Below are 21,228 nucleotides of genomic sequence, written 5' to 3' on the forward strand. Positions count from 1 at the left end.
CCCCATCTCTAACTCCCTTTCCTCTCCAAAGTCCTTGAATGTGTTGCCTCCTCCTAAATTCCCGGAATTCTATGTTTGAATCCCTTCAATCTGATTTCTGCCCTAGCCACAGTACTGAAACTGCTCTCATCAATGTCACAAATGACATTCTTTGTGACTGTGACAAAGGTAAACTATCCCTCCTCGTCCTCCTGCAGCCTTTGACACAGTTGACTACTCCATCCTTCTCCAACGTCTCTTCACCATCGTCCAGCTGGGTGTGACTGCACTAACCTGGTTCCATTCTGATCTATCTAATCTTAACCAGAAAATCTCCTGCAATGGCTGCTCCTCCCACCTCCGCATTGTTACCCCTGGTGTTCCCCTAAGGATCTATCCTTGGCCCCTTCCTATTTCTCATCGATATGCTGCCCCTTGGTGATGTCATCCAAAAACACGGAGTCAGGTTCCACATGTACGCTGATGACACCCAGCTCTACCTCGCCACCATTTCTCTCAACCCCTCCCATGGTCTCTAAATTGTCAGACTGCTTGTCTAACATCCAGTACTGGATGAACAGAAACGTTCTTCAATTAAATATTGGGAAAACCGAATCCATTGTCTTTGGTCCACGCCACAAACTGTGTTCTCCAGCCACTGACTCCATCCCTTTTCCTAGCATCTATTTGAGGCTAAACCAGACATGTAAGCAACCTAGGCATCATATTTGACCTTGAAATTAGCTTCTGGCCACATATCCACGGCATAACAGTACAATGTGGATAAATATGAGGTTATCCATTTTGGGGGCAAAAACACGAAGGCAGAATATTATCTGAATGGCGGCAGACTAGAAAAAGGGGAGATGCAACGAGAGCTGGGTGTCATGGTTCATCAGTCACTGAAAGTGGGCACGCAGGTACAGCAGGCGGTGAAGAAGGCAAATGGTATGTTGGCCTTCACAGCTAAGGGATTTGAATATAGGAGCAGGGAGGTCTTACCGCAGTTGTACAGGGCATTAGTGAGGCCTCACCTGGAATACTGTGTTCAGTTTTGGTCTCCTAGTCTGAGGAAGGATGTTCTTGCTATTGAGGGAGTGCAGCGAAGGTTCACCAGACTGATTCCAGGGATGACTGGGCTGTCATATGAGGAGAGACTGGATCAACTGGGCCTTTATTCACTGGCATTTTGAAGAATGAGAGGGGATCGCATAGAAACATATAAGATTCTGACGGGACTGCACAGGTTAGATGCGGGAAGAATGTTCTCGATGTTGGGGAAGTCCAGAACCTGGGGACATAGTCTTAGGATAAGGGGTAGGCCATTTAGGACTGAGATGAGGAGAAACTTCTTCACTCAGAGTTGTTGACCTGTGGAAATTCCCTACCGCAGAGAGTTGATGCCAGTTCATTGGATATATTCAAGAGGGAGTTAGATATGGCCCTTACGGTTAAGGGGATCAAGGGGTATAGAGAGAAAGCAGAAAAGGGGTACTGAAGGAATGATCAGCCATGATCTTATTGAATGCCGGTGCAGGCTCGAAGGGCCGAATGGCCTACTCCTGCACCTATTTTCTATGTTTCTATAACTAAATCCGTCTGTTTCCACCTCTGTAACATTGCCCGCATCTGCCCCTGCCTCAGCTCATCTGCTGCTGAAACCCTCATCCATGCCTTTGTTACCTCTCGTCTTGACTACTCCAACGCACTTCTGAATGGCCTCCCACATTCTAACCTACGTAAACTTGAGATCATCCAAAACTCAGCAGCCCATGTCCTAGCTCGCACCTAGTCTCGATCACTGATCACCCCTTTGCTCACTGACCTACATTGGCTCCCGGTTAAGCAACGCCTCAATTTCAAAATTCTCATCCTAGTTTACAAATCCCTCCATGGCCTCGCCCCTCCCTATCTCTAATCTCTTTCAGCCTCACAATGCCACATGATATCTGCGTTCCTCAAAATCTGCCCTCTTGAACATTCCTGATCAGAACTGTTCAATCATCGGTGGACGTGCCTTCAGCTGCTGGGCCCCAAGCTGTGGAACTCCCTCCCTGAACCTCTCTGCATCTGGACATTTCTTTCCTCCTTTAAGACTCGCCTTAAAACCTACCTCTTGGACCAAGGTTTTGGTCATCTGCTGTAATTTGTTCTTATGTGGCTCGGTGTCAAATGTATGTGTTGTGTCCTGTAACACTGCTGTGAAGCGCCTTGGGACGTTTTACTCCGTTAAAGGCGCTCTATACAGAAAAGTTATTATTAATACTTCAGGAGTGTGCGATTGAGTGAGCTGGGAGTCCGGCGCAGGCGCACTACGAGCGGTCCCGCCTCTCAGCACCGACCGCCACATGTGATGTCACGTGGGTTGTGGGCGGGGCTATGACGTTTCCTGGCAACGGTTGAACGGCAGCAATTTTTGAAATCAGGAGCCACGTGACCCCCGAGCTGCCCAGCGCGCCTTCATCACAGGGGCACTGTGGCGCTGCCGGCTCCTATTGGTGGGAGTGGCTGGCAATCTGCTGCGTGCAGCTAATAGACGGTCCGGATGCTCTGAGAGTCATTAATTTTTGCAGGAACGCGCTCTGTGGCCGCAGTGCGCATGCTCGGTGCCTCCACACCCCCAGTCCCCGGATGCGGCGCAGTTTGCTGTGGGCAGCGGTTGGACAATGTGGGGAACGGGGGGCCGCAGGGAACCGGACTGATGGTGGGCGGCTGGGGCTGGGGTAGAGCGTTCGGCCGGCGGGCGGGGAGGGTGCGGTTCGTCTGTGAGGGAAAATACCGAACTGAACACAGCCCCGGAACTCAGGGTTTGGGGACATGCGGGAGATAGAGTGAGCTCAGACAGTGTGTAACCCGGGGGCCCAGTGAGATCAGACAGTGTGTAACCCGGGGGCCCAGTGAGATCAGACAGTGTGTAACCCCGGGGGCCCAGTGGGATCAGACAGTGTGTAACCCGGGGGACCAGTGCGATCAGACAGTGTGTAACCCGGGGGCCCAGTGAGATCAGACAGTGTGTAACCCGGGGGCCCAGTGGGATCAGACAGTTTGTAACCCGGGGGCCCAGTGAGATCAGATAGTGTGTAACCCCGGGGGCCCAGTGAGATCAGACAGCGTGTAACCCGGGGGCCCAGTGGGATCAGACAGCGTGTAACCCGGAGGCCCAGTGAGATCAGACAGCGTGTAACCCGGAGGCCCGGTGAGATCAGACAGCGTGTAACCCGGAAAGGATGGGCCCAGTGAGATCAGACAATGTGTAACCCGGGGAGAATTCTGGTGATTTTCTGAGAGTCCAGATGAGCGGGACAGAGATCTGAGGAAAAGGACGGAATCAAACAGAAATACTGGACATATACTTTTCTGAAACATTGTAAAAACACTTTATACTGCATTCCACTTCACAACATTAATATTTTTCTAATTTTCTGCCCTGCCATAATTAGATCTCCCGGTAAATGGCGGAGTAATTGAGAAAGTTCCACAGCTGGAAGGAAACAGGGATTGTGGACTGAGAAACAACAGCAGGTGAACCAGCACAGGATTTTGAGAGCACCAACCAGTGAGCCCCTTCTGATTGAAAGCGCTTCAATAGATCGACTGGGGAGAAAGATAAGAGAAAGTGCCATTTACTCAGATACACACCGGTCCTGTAGACAGTACACACAGGTTACAAGGTAAGGCAGGAAATGAGACTGGGAGAGTGACCACCGAGCACAATTATCCAGCATGAGGCCGTGCAATGGGATGTGAAGTGAGATCAGTTTCTGTCTCTCAACACACAGTCACAGTGAATCTTGTGTGTGTTTTAGAGTAAAGGGCTTTGATCTAAGAGGTGACTCCAGTTTGAGGCAGAGCCCAGCAGATGGACCGGTCTCTACATTAGGTGGGACTGAACTCACACCGACACCATCAGATCTCAATGTTCAAATATTTCCCATCTGGTGAGAAAGCCATTGGAAAGATTGAACCGGAAGCACGTTGTCAATTCACTGATCACGATGCACAGACCAATCTGAAATACCAGCACGACCTATCACCGATAGAATCAATTATTCATTCATGAACATTTAGAATTATAAGTAAATATATTGATAACTACGAATATTGAAGTATTGATCACTCGAGGTATGTAGTATTCTAATATACTGAAACACAGATATGGAGAGTTGCAATTTATTGATTGGCATTGTACTTGACCTCGGGATGAGCTTCTGAACCCGTATTCCCTCAATCACCAAGTACGTTTACTTCCACCTCTAACACCAGTGGTCTCTACCCTTTCCTCAGCTCATCTGCTCAAACCCTCATCCGCTCAAACCCTCATCCATGCCTCTTTTACCACCACATTGGACTACTCCAGTGCTTTTCTGATCGGCCTCACACCATGCACTCTCCGTAAATTTAAGTTCATCAAAAACACTCCTGCCCGTATCCTTATTCAAGAACACAAGAAATAGCAGCAAGCGTAGGCCGTATAGCCCCTCCCATCTGCTCCACCATTCAGTAAGATCTCTATTCGATAGAGATTTTCAAAGACTCACAAAAGTGAAGAATATCACATCTCAGTTTTAAATGGCAGATCTCTTATCCTAATAAAGTTCGAGACTATCCAGCCCTTGTCAATCCTTCTAAGAATTTTATATGTTTCAATTATATCACCTTCCATTCTTCTAAACTCCAGAGAATATAGGCCTATTCTACGCAATCTGTCCTCAGCCCTCTCATCCCAACTTGTACCAATTTCCTTTCACCCATCACCCCTGAGCTCGCTGAACTACATTGGCCCCTGCTCCATCAATGCCTTGATTTCAAAATGCTCATCCTTGTTTTGAAATCCGTCCAGGACCTTGCCCCTCCCTATTGCTGTAACCTCCTCCAGCCCTACAACCCTCAGAGATCTTTCCATTCCTCCAATTCTGGCCTCTTGAGCAGCCCCAATTTTCATCCCTCCAATATTGGTGGCCGTACCTTCAGCAGCTGAGGCCATAAGCTCTGGAATTCCCTCCCTAAACGTCTCTACAATACTCCTTAATACCTATCCTTTTGAACAAGCATTTAGTCACTTGTGCTAATATTTCTTTACATGATTGGGTGTCAAATTTTTGTTTGATAAGGTGCTGTGAAGTGCCTTGGGACATTTTACTACATTTAAGGCACCATATTAAAGCAATTTGTTGCTGATAACTGAAGATATTTCGAATTGTAATGACTCTCACTGGGGTACAGTTTCCTCTGGCACTGACTCTCACTGGGGTACAGTTTCCTCTGGCACTGACTCTCACTGGGGTTCAGTTTCCTCTGGCACTGACTCTCACTGGGGTACAGTTTCCTCTGGCACTGACTCTCACTGGGGTACAGTTTCCTCTGGCACTGACTGTCACTGGGGTACAGTTTCCTCTGACACAGATTTACTGTGTATCTAATTCGTGCTGTCCCTGCCCTGGGAGTGCTTGATGGGACAGTTTAGAGGGAGCTTTAACCTGAAGCTGATCAGGAGCTGCGGGTGGAAAGTTTTCAGTGCAGTGGCAGATCGTACTGCTGCTGAATTTTAATTGATAAGCTGCTCAGCACGGTCGAGGCGGACACTGAAGTTTGCCCTGCAGCAGTGTAGAGGAAACTTTACTCTGTATCTAACCCATACTCCACCTAGTCTCTGGGAATTTAGTGGGATTTTGAAAGCAATTGCTTGGGTAGATAGAGAGAAAGTTATTCTGCTTGGGGTGTCTAGGACGAGGGAACATAACCTTAAAATCAGAGCCAGGCCATTCAGGAGAGATGTTAGGAAACCCTTCTTCACTCAATGGATGGTTGAAGTGTGGAATTTCCCACAATAAGCAATCGATGCTTGCCCATTGAATAATTTTGGGCTGGTTGTGATTTCTGCCCAGTGACCCATTGTTTGTTCCCTTGGATTGGATCTTTATTTATTCCTATGGTTTCGTTTCGGTTTCGTTTCAGTTTCATTGCTGGACCCACCACTCAAAAGCACTTTGTCTGATCTGCCCCTGGGAATGAGCAGACTCCTCCCTCATCTCCCACACTGTACCGTGTCTCCTCCTCTTTCCCCCTTGGTTGTGTTCCACACTCTGGGCCTTGGGCCTTCCCTGGGGATTCTCAGTATGAACAGGGGGATGTGTATTGAGACAGGATATCCCAGCTCTCCTCCTCTTTTCCCCCTTGATTGTGTTCCACACTCAGGGCCTTGGGCCTTCCCCGGGGATTCTCAGTATGAACAGGGGGATTTGTATTGAGACAGGATGTCCCAGCTCTCCACCTTTAAAGGGACACGGAGAGGACCACCTGGGCTAAATGGCCTGCTTTATGACATCACTGCAGTGCCTAGCAACCAACCTCCCTGAGCCTTGCTCATTATGGGCTGGCAGTGTCTGATGGGACAATGTCGAGAGAGAAAGACTTGGATTTATTTAGTGCTTTTCAAGACCATCGGACCTCTCAAAGCGTTTTACAGCCAATGAAGTACTTTTGGATTGTAGTCACTGTTGTAATAAAGGAGATTTACTCTGTATCTAAACCCGTGCTGTGCCTGCACTGGGAGTGTTTGATCGGATAAGGTAGACTGAGATTTACATGTTTATCTAACTTGTGCTGTACGTGCCCTGGGAGCTTTTGATGGGATAGTGTAGAGGGAGCTTCACTCTCTGCCTAACCCATGCTGTACCTGCCCTGGGAATTTTGGACGGAGCAATGTAGAGGGAATTTTATTCTGTATCTAACTCACCCTGTACCTGCCCTCGCAGTCTTTGATGGGACAGTGTAGAGTGAGGTTTACTCTGTATCTAACCGGTGCTATACCTGCCCTGAGAGTGTTTGATGGGGCACTGTACAGGGAGCTTTCCTCTATCTAACCCGTGCTGTACCTGCCCTGGGAGTGTTTGATGGGACAGTGTAGAGAGAGCTTTACTCTCTGCATAACCTGTGCTGTACCTGCCTTGTGAGTGATTGATGGGACACTGCAGATGGAGCTTTGCTCTGTATGTAATCCATGCTCTCCCTGCCCTGTGAGCGTTTGATGGGTTGTTGTAGGGGAAGCTTTTCTCTGTATCTAACCCGTACACTACCTGCCCTGGCATTATTTGAAGGGACAGTGTAGAGGTAGCTTTACTCTGTATCTAACCAGTGTCGTAACTGCCCTGGGTGTATCTTGTGGGATAGTGTAGATGGAGCTTTACTCTGTGTCTAATCATTGCTGTACCTGCCCTGCAAGTGTTTGATGGGGTAGTGTAGAGGAAACTTTACACTCTTTTTTACAGAAACATAAAAAATAGGTGCAGGAGCAGGCCATTCGACCCTTCGAGCCTGCACCGCCATTCAATATGATCATGGCTGATCATGCAACCTGAGTACCCCACCCTGCCTTCTCTCCATACTCCCTGATCCCTTTAGCCATAAGGGCCACATCTAACTCCCTTTTGAATATGTCCAACGAACTGGACTCAACAACTTTCTGTGGCAGAGAATTCCACAGGTTCACAACTCTCTGGGTGAAAAAGTTACTTCTCATCTCGGTCCTATATGGCTAGCCCCTTATCTTTAGACTGTGATCCCTGGTTCTGGACGTCCCCAACATCGGGAACATTCTACCTGTATCTAACCTGTCCAGTCCCATCAGAATTTTATAAGTTTCTATGAGATCCCCTCTCATTCTTCTAAATTCCAGTGAGTATAAGCCTAGCCGATCCAGTCTTTCCTCCTATGTCAGTCCTGCCATCCTGGGAATCAGTCTGGTGAACCTTCGCTGCACTCCCTCAATAACAAGCACGTCCTTCCTCAGAACAGGAGACCAAAACTGCACACAATACTCAAGGTGTGGTCTCACCAAGGCTCTGTACAACTGCAGTAAAACGTCCCTGCTCCTATATTCGAATCCCCTCGCTATGAAGGCCAGCATGCTATTTGCTTTCTTTACTGCCTGCTGTACCTGCATGCCTACCTTCAATGACTGATGCACCATGACACCCAGGTCTCTTTGCACCTCCCCTTTTTTCAAAACTGTCACCAGATAATAATCTGCCTTCCTGTTTTTGCCCCCAAAGTAGATAACCTCACATTTATCCACATTATACTGCATCTGCCATGCATTTGCCCACTCACCTAACTTATCCAAGTCACCCTGCAGCCTCTTAGCGTCCTCCTCACAGCTCACACAGGCACCCAGCTTAGTGTCATCTGCAAACTTGGAGATATAACACTCAATTCCTTCATCTAAATCATTAATGTATATTGTAAATAGCTGGGGTCCCAGCACTGAGCCCTGCGGCACCCCACTAGTCACTGCCATTCTGAAAAGGACCCATTTATCCCGACTCTCTGCTTCCTGTCTGCCAACGAGTTCTCCATCACTTCAGTACATTACCCCCAATACCATGAGCTTTAATTTTGCACACTAATCTCTTGTGTGGGACCTTGTCAAAAGCCTTTTGAAAGTCCAAATACACCACATCCACTGGTTCTCCATTGTCCACTCTACTAGTTACATCTTCAAAAAATTCCAGAAGATTTGTCAAGCATGATTTCTCTTTCATAAATCCATGCTGACTTGGACCGATCCTGTCACTGCTTTCCAAATGCGCTGCTATTTCATCTTTAATGATTGATTCCAACGTTTTCCCCACTACTGATGTCAGGCTAATCGGTCTATAATTACCCGTTTTTTTTCTCTTCCTCCTTTTTTAAACAGTGGTGTTACATTAGTTATCCTCCAGTCCATAGGAACTGATCCATAGTCGATAGACTGTTAGAAAATGATCACCAATGCATCCACTATTTCTATGGCCACTTATTTAAATACTCTGGGATGCAGACTATCAGGCCCCGGGGATTTATCGACCTTCAATCCCATCAATTTCCCTATCACAATTTCCCGCCTAATAAGGATTTCCTTCGGTTCCTCTTCCCATGAGACTCTCGGTCCCCTTGCATTTCCGGAAGGTTATTTGTGTCTTCATTTGTGAAGACAGAACCAAAGTATTTGTTCAACTGGTCTGCCATTTCTTTGTTCCCCATTATAAATTCACCTGAATCTGACTGCGAGGGAGCTACGTTTGTCTTCACTAATCTTTTTCTCTTCATATATCTACAGAAGCTTTTGCAGTCAGTTTTTATGTTCCTGGCAAGCTTCCTCTGATACTCTATTTTCCCCCTCCTAATTAAACCTTTTGTCATCCTCTGCTGAATTCTAAATTTCTCCCAGTCCTCAGGTTTGCTGCTTTTTCTGGCCAATTTATATGCCTCTTGCTTGGTTTTAACACTATCCTTAATTTCCCTTGTTCGCCATGGTTGAGCCACCTTCCCTGTTTTATTTTTACTCCAGATAGAGATGTACAATTGTTGAAGTTCATCCATGTGATCTTTAAATGTTTGCCATTGCTTATCCACCGTCAACCCTTTAAGCATCATTTGTCAGTCTATTCTAGCCAATTTACGTCTCATACCATCGAAGTTAACTTTCCTTAAGTTCAAGACTCTAGTCTCTGAATTAACTGTGTCACTCCATCTTAATAAAGAATTCTACCATATTATGGTCACTCTTCCCCAAGGGGCCTCGCACAACAGGATTGCTAATTAGTCCTTTCTCATTACACATCATCCAGTCTAGGATGGCCAGCCCTCTAGATGGTTCCTCAACATATTGGTCTAGAAAAGCATCCCTAATACACTCCAGGAAATCCTTCTCCACCGCATTGCTACCAGTTTGGTAAGTCCAATCTCCATGTAGATTAAACTTGCCCATGGTAACTGCTGTACCTTTATTGCATGCTTCCATAATTTCTTGTTTGATGCTGTCCCCAACCTCACTTCTACTGTTTGGTGGTCTATACACAACTCCCACTAGCGTTTTCTGCCCTTTGGTATTCCGCAGCTCCACCCATACAGATTCCACGTCATCCAAGCTAATGTCCTTCCTTACTATTGCGTTAATTTCCTCTTTAACCAGCAACGCTATCCCACCTCCTTTTCCTTTCTGTCTATCCTTCCTGAATGTTGAATACCTCTGGTTGTTGAGTTCCCAGCCTTGGTCACCCTGGAGCCATATCTCCGTGATGCCAATTATATCATATTCATTAATTGCTGCCTGTGCAGTTAATTCGTCCACCTTATTACGAATACTCCTCGCATTGAGGCACAGAGCCTTCAGGCTTGTCTTTTTAACACACTTTGCCCCTTTAGAATTTTGCTGCAATGTGGCCCTCCACTTTTACTTTTCTTCTTTCTATCTTTTGCTTCTGCCCCCATTCTGCTTCCCTCTGTCTCCCTGCATAGGTTCCCATCCCCCTGCCATATTAAGTGTCATTCTCTAGTCTATCCTAGCCAATTCACGTCTCATACCGTTGAAGTTTCTTTTCTTTAGGTTCAGGACCCTAGTCTTTGAATTAATTGTGTCACTCTCCATCTTAATGAAGAATTCTACCATATTATGGTCACTCTTCCCCAACGGGCCCCACACGTCAAGATTGCTAATTAATCCTCTCTCGTTACACAAGACCCAGTCTAGGATGGCCTGCTCTCTAGTTGGTTCCTCGACATATTGGTCTCGAAAACCATCCCTAATACACTCCAGGAAAGCCTCCTCCATCGTATTGCTACCAGTTTGGTTAGCCCAATCAATATGTAGATTAAAGTCACCCATGATAACTGCTGTACCCTTATTGCAGTCCCTAATTTCCTGTTTGATGCCATCCCCAATCTCCCTACTACTGTTTGGTGGTCTGTACACAACTCCCACTAACGTTTTCTGCCCTTTGGTATTTCGCAGCTCTACCCATATAGATTCCACATCATTCACGCTAATGTCCTTCCTTGATGTTGCGTTAATCTCCTCTTTAACCAGTAACGCTATCCCACCTCCTTTTCCTTCCTGTCCGTCCTTCCTAAATATTGAATTCCTCTGGATGTTCAGTTCCCAACCTTGGTTACTTTGGAGCCATGTCTCCGTAATCCCAATTGCATCATACCCGTTAACAGCTATCTGCGCAGTCAGTTCATCCACCTTATTACGAATGCTCCTCGCTTTGAGACTCAAAGCCTTCACGCTTGTTTTTTTAACACTCTTTGTCCTTTTTAAATTATGTTGTAATGTGGCCCTTTTTGAGTTTTGCCCTCGATTTCTCTGCCCTCCACTCTTGCTTTTCTCCTTCCTACTTTTTGCTTCTGCCCCCTTTTTCCTTCCCTCTGTCTCCCTGCATAGATTCCCATCCCCCTGCCATTTTAGTTTAAACCCTCCCCAACGGTATTAGCAAACACTCCGCAGAGGACATCGGTTTTGTTCCTGGCCAGTTGCAAAACGCCCAGTTTGTACTGGTCCCACCTCCCCCAGAACCGGTTCCAATGTCCCAGGAATTTGAATCTCTCCCCCTTGCACCATTCCTCAAGCCACGTATTCATCTGAGCTATCCTGAAATTCCTACTCTTGACTAGCACGTGGCACTGGTAGCAATCCTGAGATTACTACTTTTGAGATCCTACTTTTTAATTTAACTCCTAGCTCCCTAAATTCAGCTTGTAGGACCTCATCCCGTTTTTTAGCTATATCGTTGATGCCTATATGTACCACGGCAGCTGGCTGTTCACCCTCCCCCTCCAGAATGCGCTGCAGCCGCTCCAAGACATCCTTGACCCTTGCACTAGGGAGGCAAAATACCATCCTGGAATCTCGTTTGTGGCCGCAAAAACACCTATCTATACCCTTTACAATCGAATACCCTATCACTATAGCTCCCCCACTCTTTTTCTGCCCTCCTGTGCAGCAGAGCCAGCCCTGGTGCCATGGACTTGGCTGCTGCTGCCTTCCCCTGATGAGTCATCTCCCCCAACAGTACCTAAAGTGTTAGATCTCTTAATTTCCAATGAAATACGAACTCCGATGGTAGTTTTAACTTTTTAATCTTAGCAGAGAGCAACAAACTGCTGGCTGATTGCCAGTTTCTTTGTCTTACTGAGACACATGGTCAAAATGGCTGTATTTTATACCTGGATCAATTTACAGAAAAGAACTCGCCTTCTTTGACCTTATTGACTCAATCGAAAGTCTTTTAACGTTTTAATTAGCTCGCTACTCAAGGTCCGAAAATGTCAAGTTGATTGATGAGTTAATGCAACATGCCGAACTGCGTAGCAGCCTTGACTTGGAGGTCTGTGAATTTTCACAGTCTGTCTTAATGAGCCTGTTTGAATACTCTATCAATCCCCCCTTTGATTCTTTCACAAACTGAATCATAAAACATCAGGTATCACTGGTTAAACATTCTACAAAATAATTTCATACATGTTAATAGAGTTTCCTTCTAAAATTTGTTGATGTGTTTCGCCACATGTCCGGACTAGTAGCTTCCACACAAATTTACACCAACCCGAGTTCCATCGTGGCCACAATGGAAGTCTGGTTTTAATAGGTTAATTAACCTTATTCCAATTTAATCCAAATCAATATTTTAATTCAACCAGTAAACAACCTTTCCTTAAGCATAACATACTCCTGTTCCACATACAGATGGTCTGCTGGGACCTGCAAGGTGTCTCACCTGCGGGACAGCAGCTACAGCCGCCTGGCGCAACAACATTTAATCAACATAAACAAACAATATAAAAGTAAAACAATTACAACAAATAGAATTAAACCTTCCACCAATGAAGTTCCTATTGAACCTAGCCATTCAGTGGCTCCACTCCACAAAGTGAATGATGGGGGTTGCTTAAGTTTTTCTACCTCCTATTGGATATGCTCCGCTAAGTGGGTAATTTCTTCGGAGCTATCTGGGATATATGTGCAACACTCAGTTCCGAGTAGGGTGCAAGTACCTCCCTTTTCAGCCAGGATGTAATCAAGGGCCAGTCTATTCTGTAGGGCGACTGCGGATTGCTACCATTTCTGCATTGATTTTAACTAGGGCCTCCGAGGTATCATTGGCTACTCGTTCCACAACGGATGCCATGTTAATGGATTCCCTTGCCAGTTTGGCGGTCCCATACCCAGGGATCAGGATGGCAAAGAACCTCTCTGTTTCTGTGATAGCTCTCTTAGGACGGTGTAAATGTTCCGACAGTAACTTTATATGATACATATAAGGCACAATGTAGGCTAAATAGCAGGATCCCATCCAATTCTGGGGCAGCCAAGGGTAGGCCTATGGCCACACACCCAATAGGTGCCATTATATGCAATGAATGTTAGCTGTTTCTTTGTCAGCAACACTCCGGGGCCTGTCCAGGCTTTTCCATTTGTTTTATTCAGAATCCCCGTTACGTTAAAAATTCCCACATCGGCCCAGTTTGGACGGTTCCGTGGCTTGATTATATTATAATTCCGGGAGCAGTTACTATACCCCATATTTTGGCCTCCTTTGATGTTTCTAATCAGACAGACCGATTTCCCCGGTCTTCCTAGTCCCGTTGTATTAGTGATAACAAAAAATGGGGGCCGTTTGGAATTATTGTAGCACGGTTGGTACCCCCCTTCAAAGGTAGTCAGATTGTAACCTGCTGACTTCCATTTACGTGCCCAGTTTTCCGTATCCTGAAATGCATTGCCTGTTTTATTTTAATTAATTATCCACTCAGCCATTTCCGAGATATTCAAGGGAACTGGCCTCAAGGGAATCCCTCCCTTTGAGTGAATAGGAATATGTGCACACACCCAACAACTAGAAATGTTACCTTGTTTGGCATAAATGTATGATGTATATAAAAAGGTATTTACATGTAATTCCCTTGCTACCCTACTATTTCCCTTTGGTGCAGAGGGTCGGCTAGTAAGAAGTAGGCCTATGCCTATAATACCTACAATCAATAATTAGATTTCAGCTTCAGTTACGGGTGCTCGTTTAACGGATCCAGGCTTTCTTTCCTTGGACTTTAACAGCTGCCTGGGTGGTCAATAACACTTGATAAGGTCCCTCCCACTTGGCACCCAAAGGTTTTTTATGCAACTTTTTCACATACACCAAGACTCCCGGGATGATGTCGTGTCCTCCTTCGGGTGGATTACCCCAAGCTGCCGATACCTGTCGGGAAACAGAACTAATAGCATTGGTTAAGTTCTGACAGTATGATAACAAAGTGTCACTCATTAAGTGAACATCAGCTTTCCATAAATCGTTGGTTCCTGGCAGCGGCATGGGTCTTCCTGTTAAAATTTCAAATGGGCTTAGACCTGTAGTTCTGTTCAGGGTTGCCCTAATGCTACATAGCACTATTGGTAGTGCCTGGGGCCATGGTTATCCTCCTTTGTGATTTGTGCTTTGTCGATGCTGGCTTTATGTCCTTTCAGCCGAAGGTGATCCAGCAAAGCTCGTAAATCTTGTTCATGCTGTACTTCCGTGTTTGAAGCTAGCAGGATATCGTCTACATATTGTTGGGGTAAGCATGTTAATTCCGCCCCTCTGTCTAAAAGACAGTCCACATCCTTATCGCCCACCCTCACAGTTATATATATCCCATCTCCTCTCTGTTGTATTAGTGCGAGGAGGGGGGCCAGGGTGGGCTCTAATCGTTTTTTGCTATCCCAAGTAACTCCTTCTGTTGTTGTATTGTCAGTCGCTTAAATGCTTCTATGAGGTCGTTATCTTGTGACAAGCCTGGCTTGTTGGCTGAATTGTATCCCTGGCTGCGACCTCTTCCCCAGCCACGACCTTTCTGTTTTGCCCTGCACGTCTTGGCCCAATGACCTTCTTTCCCACAATAATGACATTTTCAGGGTAATTTTCCTCATAACTGTTTATCGGAATCCTGGGATTTCCATCCCATAGCCTGTGCAGCTCGGACTTCAGCTCCCATATCCCGATCTAATTGGTTACATCGATCCACCAATGCTGCAAAGGTAGTTCCTCTACCTTCCCAGTCCGGTAACACTACCTTAAGCATTTTGGACAGTTCTGGCTTTAGACCTGCCACGAAAGCTGCTTTCAGGGGTCCAAACGCTTGTTCATCCATTTCCTCATCCGTATTATTCATACCCGAATGTTCTAGCCACGTGCATCTAAACCGCTCGTCATACTCCAGGACCTCCTCTGTTCCTTTCTGTTGGCAGACTGCAATTTTTCCCCAGTCTGTCTTAGCTGGACTGAAGGCTTGCAGCCAGTGTTTAATCGTCTCCCATCCTGCATCTAATTCTTGCTCATTCTGCCCCAAAGCTTCATCTACCTTGTCGTGCAATTTTCTTCCCTGTGTTTTTGGCACCATTATGGTCAAAATTTGCACTCCGTCCCAGGGATGAAGTTGATATATATTTCTTAAGCGGTCCAATTGGTCCCACGTTTTTACTCCCCCTTTCTTTGGATTGGGCAATTCCTTGGACCATTTATCAATTTTCTCTGGGTCTGCCGGATCATGAACTAAGTATTCTTCGTACACCCTTCTCTTTGTTTTTTTGGTTCCGCCCTCATCCGCAGTCTCTTCTGATTTGACTACAACTCGTCTTTTTTTAAATGGGGCAAAGCGCACCCCTAATTCTTCATCATCCTCCGACACTGTATTGTCGGAGGATTCAGAAACCGTATCTATTCCTCGGTTGTGTCTTCGGGTTTGCGCTTTTAATTTATCCAAACATGGGTACCCTGGGAATTGATCAATACATTTTCCTTTTCCTATTACTGTCTCTTGACCTAATGATTTTTTCCATTCTTTAATTTCACCTTTAAGATCTTTAACTTCCGCTTCCAGCTTTTCAAGTTCAAGCTTTTTCTGTCGCAGCTGTGCACAAACTGCTTGCAATTGATCCTTTGTACTGGTCAGTTCTCGATCATGTTGGGAACGCATTATAATTTCATTCCAGTTTCGAATCTGTCCCATAACCGCTAGGGACCATCTAGTTCGCTCTTTATTTTTCATATGGGTCGTTTTTCCCCAGACCCTTTTAATCTCGTCCAAGGACCATTGTCCTTTGGAGGTTCCGTACTTTTGTTCGATCTTAATACAGGTTTTAGATAAGTTGAATTGTTGCTCTATGTATTCTTTCAACTGTTCAAGAATTAAATCTAAAGAAACTTCAGGTGGTGCCTGCCCACCTTTAACAGTTGTAGGCAATTCTTTGCCCTTATCTCCTGCTGCCATTTCTTTACTGAGTTCTTTACTGGGGTCTCGAGTTGAAGGCCTGCTAGCCGATCAATAGGTCGGTGATTAATTAACTAACACACCGCCGAAGTTTAGACGTCTATGGGACCTCGAGCCGACTACCAACCGGAGGGTTCGCAAACCGGAGGTTTTCGGAATCGCATAGAAGGAGAGGCAAATTTAGACTTTTGACCGAGGACTTTTTAAAAAAAAAAGTGGAGTCCTTACCTCAATATATAGGTCCGATGTCCAAAATTCAGTTTCTTTCCTCAGCGATCCTGCTCGCAGCGCCAAAATTGTTAGATCTCTTAATTTCCAATGAAATACGAACTCCGATGGTAGTTTTAACTTTTTAATCTTGGCAGAGAGCAACAAACTGCTGGCTAATTGCCAGTTTCTTTGTCTTACTGAGACACATGGTCAAAATGGCTGTATTTTATACCTGGATCAATTTACAGAAAAGAACTCGCTTTCTTTGACCTTATTGGCTCAATTGAAAGTCTTTTAATTGGCTCGCTACCCAAGGTCCGAAAATGTCAAGTTGATTGATGAGTTAATGCAACATGCCGAACTGCATGTAGCAGTCTTGACTTGGGGGGTCTGTGAATTTTCACAGTCTGTCTAAATGAGCCTGTTTGAATACTCTATCACAAAGTGGTGTATCTGTTTTGGAGGGAGATGACCGCAGAGGACCCCTGCACTACCTTCCTTCCACTGCTCTGCCTGATGGTCACCCATTCCCTACCTGGCTGTGTAACCTTTACCTGTGGTCCAACTCACTAAACTTGCCATTCACGACATCCTCAGCATCGCGGATGCTCCAGAGTGAATCCATGCGCAGCTCCAGTGCCGCAATGCGGTCTGTCAGGAGCTGCAGCTGGATACACTTCCTGCACATGTAGTTGTCGTGTCCCTGATTTCCCAAATAGCCCAGGAGGAGCATGACACTGGTCTGGGCTTAACCCTTAGATTAACTTAATTGGTAACAATGCCAAAGGTTTCTGACTGATCAGAAAAAGAAAAAAGATGAAGAAAAAGAAAAACTACTCACCAATCAACCAGCCAATCCCTTACCCTCTTGGCTGTGACATCACACTACGATTCCTTTTTACTTCTTTCTTACTTTTGACCCTGCGGCAGCTGCAGCTCGCTGCTCCTCCCCGAACTGCCGCTGACCTGGGACCCCGCTGGGCCTTTATAGGTCGCTGCTCACTCCTCCCCGAACTGCTGCCAACCTGGGACCGCTGCTGGGCCTTTATAGGCCGCTGCTCGGTCCTCGCTCGCTCCTCCCTGAACTGCCGCCGACCTGGGACCTCCGCTGGGCCTTTATAGGCCACTGCTCCTCCCCAAACTGCTGCCGACCTGGGACCGCTGCTGGGCCTTTATAGGCTGCTGCTCGGTCCTCCCCGAACTACCGCTGACCTGGGACCACGGCTGGGCCTTTATAGGCCGCTGCTCGGTCCTCCCCGAACTACCGCTGACCTGGGACCACTGCTGGGCCTTTATAGACCACTGCTCCTGCCCGTCCTGTACCTGCCCTGTGAATAATTACTAGGATATTGTAGAGGGAGCTTTACTTTGTGTCTAACTCGTACTGTACCTGCCCTGGCAGTCTTTGATGGGACAATGTAGAGGGAGTTTTACGCTGTATCTAACCCGTGTTGTACTTGCTCTGCAAGTGTTTGATGGGATAATGTATACGGAGATTTACCGTGTACCGAACCTGTGCTAACTGGGCAAGTAGTGAGGAGGACTCAAAGAATCTACAAAGGGATATAGACAGGTGGGCAAAAAATTGGCAGATGGAGTATAATGTTAAAAAAATATGAAGTTATCCAATTTGGTAGGAAAAATAAAACAGGAAATTATTATTTAAATGGGGAGTGATTACAAAATGCAGTAGTACAGAGGGATCTGTGGGTCCTTGTAACATGAAACACAAAAAGTTAGCATTCAGGTACAGCAATTAATTTGGAAGGCAAATGGAATGTTGGCCTTTGTTGCAAGGGGGATGGAGAATAAAAGTAGAGAAGTCCTGCTACAACTGTACATGGCGTTGGCTGCGAAGTCAGGTCGCTCATTGCAGTGCGGGCAGGCACAGCAAGAGGGGTGAAGGAGCAAGAGTTTGTCGAAGGAAGTGACCGGGGCCCAGGAGAGGCGTGAGTTTGGGACCTAAAAGGGTCGAGGGTCCAGGGGCAGCACGGGCCAGCCCACACTGCTATATGTGTGCGCGCTCGGTCCGTGCAGCAGAGCTGGTCTCCAGTCGTCTTGGATAACCCTTGCCACTGGACCAAGACCAAGCTCTGTCAAGCCCGTGTGGTGGCTGGTGTGCAACGGCCACCACATGTTTAAAAAAAAATCCACGCACAGACATCTTCCACCCTTCAATATATAGTTTGGGACCTGCAATATTAGGGCCTTGATTGAAACACCTGTGAAATCATTGAACTCATCCCTTTTTGGCGTTGAAGCAAGTCATCCTCGATTCGAGGGACCGCCGAAGAAGAGGGGATTCGGCGATGGTAATGCCTTTGAATGTTATGGGGCGGTGGTTAGACTCTCGCTTGTTGGAGATAGTCATTTCCTGGCACTTGTGTGGCGCGAATGTTACTTGCCACTTATCAGCCCAAGCCTGAATGTTGTCCAGGTCTTGCTGTAAGCAGGCATGGACTGCTCCATTATCTGAGGAGTTGCAAATGGAACTGAACACTGTGCAGTCATCAGTGAACATTCCTAGTTCTGTTTTCATACCTTTGTAGTCGCCTTTATTTAGAATCAGAACACTGGGTTGAGATCTGACTTTCTCACCCTCCAACTGAATTTGAAATTCAACCATGTTATGTTCACTTTTTCCAAGAGGATCCTTAACTACGAGATCATTTATTAATCCTGTCTCATTACACTACCAGATCTAAGATAGCCTGCTCCATGGCTGGTTCCGCAACGTACTGTTCAAGGAAACCATCTCAGAAACACTCTATGAACTGTTGGTCAATTTGATTTGTCTAATGAATATGAAGATTAAAATCGCCCATGATTATTGCCGTACCTTTCTTACAAGCATCGATTATTGCTTGATTTATACTCCATCCAACAGTGTAGCTACTGTTAGGGGGCCTATAGACTACACCCACCAGTGACTTCTTCCCCTTATTATTTCTTATCTCCACCCAAACTGATTCTACATCTTGATCTTCTGAGCCAATATCATTTCTCACCACTGCACTGATCTCATCGTTTATTAACAGAGTTACCCCACCTCCTTTTCCTTTGTCTATCATTCCAAATTGTCAAATACCCCTGAATATTCAGTTCCCAGCCTTGGTCACCTTGCAACCACGTCTTTGTAATAGCTTTCCGATCATACTCATTGTGCCGTTAACTCTTCTATCTTGTTACGAATGCTCCGTGCATTCAGATAAAGAGCTTTTCATTTTGTCTTTTTACCATTTTTCGCTGCTTTGACCCCACGGTCTGTTCCACTCTTATTTTTATACATTCTGTCCCTTCCTGTTACACTCTGGTTATCATTTCCCCCACCGCTACCCTGCTCTATTGCCTTCTCCTTGCTCTTTGACTTTTTAAATTTACGCTCACCTGAACCCTCCCACCCCCCAACCCCCCCCCCCCCCCCCACTATTTAGTTTAAAGGCCTCTTTACAGCCCTAGTTATTCGCTTCGCCAGGACACAAGCACAAGCCTGGTTCAAGTGAAGCCTGTCCCAACGGAGCAGCTCCCTCTTGTCCCAGTACTGGTGCCAGTGCCAGTGCCCCATGAATCGAAACCCATTTCTCCCACACCGGTCTTTGAGCCACGTATTCATCTCTCTGATCATATTTACCCTATGCACATTTGCACGTGGCTCGGGTAGTAACCCAGAGATTGCTGTCTGGGTTCTGCTTTTTAATTTAGCCCCTAACTGCTCAAAATCCCTCAGCAGAACCTCTTTCTTTGTTCTACCTATGTCATTGGTACCTACGTGGCCCACGACAACTGGATCTTCCCCCTCCCACTCCAAGTTCCTCTCCAGCCCAGAGGCGATGTCCTGAACCTTGGAACTGTGCAGGCATCACAGCCTTCAGGACTCCCGCTCATGGCTGCAGAAAACTATACTGTTTCCTACCACTACAGCATTTCTTTTTACTCCCCCCCACCCCCCTTGAATGGCCTCCTGTACCACGGCACTGTGGTCAGTTTGCTCATCCTCCCTGCAGTCCCTGCCTGTGTCCAAGCAGGGAGCACGAATCTCGTACCTGTTGGACAATTGCAAGGGCTGAGGATCCTCCATCACTACCCCCTGCATCCCCACAGCTGCCTCGCTCGTAGTCACACCCTCCTGTCCCTGACCATGGGCCAAAGTTGAATTAATTAATCTAAGGGGTGTGACTGCCTCCTGGAACACAGGGTCCAGGTAACTCTCCCCCTCCCTGATGTGTCGCAGTGTCTGCAGCTCGGACTCCAGCTCATCAACGTGGAGCCGAAGTTCCTCGAGCAGCCAACACTTACTGCAGATGTGGTCACCGTGGACCTCAATGGGGTCAACCAGCTCCCACATGCAGCAGCAGTAACACATCGCCTGCCCTGCCATCTCGAATGTATTTAGTTAAGTTTTCACGTTTTGAAAGTTTAGATTTTTAATCCCAGCTCTTAATTTAAACCAATGCCAAGAAAAGAGAGAAAAACTGACCAACCAATCACTTCCCTGCTTTCCTGTGATGCCACACTTTGAATCTTTTTATTTCTTATCCTCCCAGGTCACTTGGTGCTCATTCGGCTGTCTGCTCGGCTGACTCACGCCCTTTGTAGGCTTGCCGCTGATCCCACTCTCGCGCCCTTTCCGAAGGGATGGGCATAAGTAGGTTTTTTCCCTCGTGTTGTTTCTCTCACCACCTGGTCAGTAGTGGTGCTACCGAGCCAGTCTTGATGGACATTGAAGTCCCCCACCCAGAGTACATTCGGTGCAGCTTGCTACTCTCAGTGCTTCTTCCACGTGGTGTTCAACATGGAGGAGTACTGATTCATCAGCTGAAGGAGGGCAGTAGGTGGTAATCAGCAGGAGGTTTCCTTATCTATGCTTAACCTGAAGCCACGAGACTTCATGGGGTCCTGAGTCAATGTTGAGGACTCCGGGCCACACCCTCCCGACTGTATACTACTGTACCGCTACCGGTGGGACAGGACATACCC

The 21,228-nt window shown here is 46.5% G+C and overlaps 1 protein-coding gene across 10 annotated transcripts in view; it reads left to right on the forward strand.

The window, feature by feature from the left end:
• The first annotated feature begins 2,596 nt into the window (after positions 1 to 2,596).
• The window catches only part of LOC139273624 (zinc finger protein 436-like), a 53,872-nt gene continuing 35,240 nt past the window's right edge, over positions 2,597 to 21,228 (forward strand). For 3 of the 10 annotated variants that reach the window (XR_011595254.1, XR_011595256.1, XM_070890592.1), the window contains exons 1-2: positions 2,597 to 2,683; positions 3,420 to 3,650. The gene's annotated coding sequence lies outside the window, so the exon portion shown is untranslated. Of the gene's footprint in view, positions 2,684 to 2,705; positions 2,737 to 3,419; positions 3,651 to 3,882; positions 4,102 to 9,587; positions 9,692 to 14,273; positions 14,350 to 21,228 lie in introns of those variants that run through there. The other 7 variants (XR_011595255.1, XM_070890590.1, XR_011595257.1 and 4 more) reach the window with 5 other exon arrangements.

The sequence above is a fragment of the Pristiophorus japonicus genome, chromosome 9 (genome assembly GCF_044704955.1).
Source record: "Pristiophorus japonicus isolate sPriJap1 chromosome 9, sPriJap1.hap1, whole genome shotgun sequence".
In the NCBI taxonomy this organism is placed as follows: domain Eukaryota; kingdom Metazoa; phylum Chordata; class Chondrichthyes; family Pristiophoridae; genus Pristiophorus; species Pristiophorus japonicus.